Source organism: Sprattus sprattus (genome assembly GCF_963457725.1).
Source record: "Sprattus sprattus genome assembly, chromosome: 1".
Classification (NCBI taxonomy): Eukaryota; Metazoa; Chordata; class Actinopteri; order Clupeiformes; family Clupeidae; genus Sprattus; species Sprattus sprattus.
The window spans coordinates 20880818-20883673 of record NC_137920.1 but is presented as its reverse complement, the minus strand read 5'-3'; positions in this window follow the sequence as shown (position 1 = coordinate 20883673).

Below are 2856 nucleotides of genomic sequence, written 5' to 3'. Positions count from 1 at the left end.
GTTTTGTCTGTCATTTTGAAATCTTCATTAAAATTAATTTTCTGCATTCAGCCATTGTTTGGTTTCATTCTTAAAGTGCACACACTAAAATATGCTTAGTTGTCATTGTGTCATTTTTGGGGAACTTGAAAGTTGGACCCTTGGTTTTAGGTGAGGATTTTTAACATTGCAGTTCATTTTCCCCCTCATAGACGTTCAGCAATAAATAAATAAAAGGTCACTTTTAACAATAAAAACAACAACAACAGACCTCAGAGTGTGGATATCTCTTCATTGTAATGCATTCTCTCGGCCAGGAGCGGCACAACCTCCTCTCCAGTGATATGTGCCTCTGTGAGTGCACTGGGGGTCAGTAGGTCAGTGAACATGTAGTGACCCGTTTGTATTATACCGCCCTCTAGTGTCCAAAAGCTATTACATCAGTAAATAAACCATACGCCCTCATGAAGGCAGATGGGTTCAATAAGTCAGACAGACATCTTCTCTGGTCAGCTCATGTTTACTTAGTTGTCCCAGTCCTCCATAAAAAGCGTGATCACCTAAATTGTAGTGAACCTTATGTTTGTGGGAAGTTTCTGGCTAAGTAGTTGAGGACAATGTAATGCAAGGCAGCGGAATTTACTAAGACAGTGCAAAGCTTAGCCTAACGGTAACATCCAAAATCAATAATATCTGGTCATAATTGGCAAACAAAATAACTCAAAATCATGCATGGAACTAGATATGCCTCAAGCCACAGAGTCAGGTGACAGTATGAGAACAGCACTGCCCATAATCCAGCAGTAAGGGAGAACAACAGATGGTAACGCTTCAGAATAACATAACTATGTCATAGCCCGGTCATGGCAGATGTCATATGTCACAATTAACAACTCATATTTGATTGTCACACTCACACACTCTCTCTCTCTTTCACACACACACACACACACACACACACACACACACACACACACACACACACACACACACACACACACAAACACATTCTCTCTCTCTCTCTCTCTCTCTCTCTCTCTCTCTCTCGGTCTCCCTTACACAGAACACATTACATTTTCAAAGATGACATCACATTTATTGATTGATTTCTTTCTCTCTCTCTCTCTCTCACACACACACACACACTCTCTCCCTCACACACACCCACCCACTCACTCATTATCACACTCTCATACACAAACTCACTCACTCACTCACTCTCAAACACACACACACACACACACACACATACACGCTCTCTCTCTCCCTCTCTCTCTATCTCTCTCTCTCTCTCTCTCACACACACACACACACACAAACACACAGATATCTATTCATTAACATTGGGGGAACTCAACAAAACAAACAAGCATAAATCAACAATACAGGCAGAGCTCACAGCAACCCAAGACACATGTACCCTGGGCACCTGCTTGGCCGATTATGCCCAAATACCGGCACCTTCTCAAGGCCCAAATTAGGCCCCAAACTAAGGACAAAACTAGGAACCAAACTAAGTACAGAACTAGGCACCAAACTAAGTACCTCCATTAGTGACACAGAAAATAATCACATAAACTAAACACATTGACTATTCTACACACACACACACACACACACACACACACATACAGTGCCACTTGAAAGTATGTGAACCCTTTGAGCACTTAAGCGTTTTCTGTTGTTTTACCATGATTTTTCATTTTTTTATCACCAATTTTCCATAGATGAAATGTCAGGTTCATGTTTATCATTTGCATGTACTTGTTTAGAGGAAATTGTTTGAGTACCCAAAAAATTACATGAAACATGGAATTAGTCCATTTCAAAAGTAAGTGAACCCCCAGCTGAATTGATAAAGTCTAGCAGGTAACAGATTCAGTGCAACTTATTTGGGTGATTAATTAGTCAATTGAGCAAACCGATCATCTGAGACATCCTTAGGGAAAGGTTTGGGCAACACAGATTAAAAGAGAGAGGGAACCAACCAAACTACTGTAGTGCCAAGGTGTACCCACACAGATCAACAATGCAGAGAGGAAACGAGATATCCGAGAACATAAGGAAGAAGGTACTGACAGCCCATCAGTCTTGGGAAAGCTATAAGACCATCTCCAAACGATTCCAGCTCCATCCATCCATCCAAGACAAATCATTTAGAAATGGAGGGCATTCAACATGACCGCATCTCTGCCTAGAAGTGGACGCCCATCAAGACCATCACCATGAAACACCAGAAGAAGAATAAATCAGGTAAAAGTCAACCCACACATCACCTCTAAAGAGTTTCGGACCTCTCTGGCAGCATCTGGGGTAAATGTACATGGGTCTACAATCAGACGAAAATTGTTGGTTTTGATCTTGACAAAATAATTCTATCTCGGACTCATCTGTCCAAAGAAGGGACTTCCAGAAGGCCTTTGGTTTATCCAAGTGCTCTTGGGCAAAGTTGAAACGGGCAGTTTTGTTCTTTCTTGAGAGCAGAGGCTTCCTTCTAGCAACCCGATCATGAATGTCATGTCTAAACAATTTTCGTCTGATTGTAGACCCATGTTCGTTTACCCCAGATGCTGCCAGAGAGGTCTGAAACTCTTTAGAAGTGATGTGTGGGTTGACTTTTACCTGATTTATTCTTCTTCTGGTGCTTCTTGGTGATGGTCTTGATGGGCGTCCACTTCTAGGCAGCGATGCGGTCATGTTGAATGCCCTCCATTTCTAAATGATTGGTCTTGGATGGATGGATGGAGCTGGAATCTTTTGGAGATGGTCTTATAGCTTTCCCAAGACTGATGGGCTGTCAGAACCTTCTTCCTGATGTTCTCGGATTTCTCGTTTCCTTTCGGCATTGTTGATCTGTGTGGGTACACCTTGGCACTA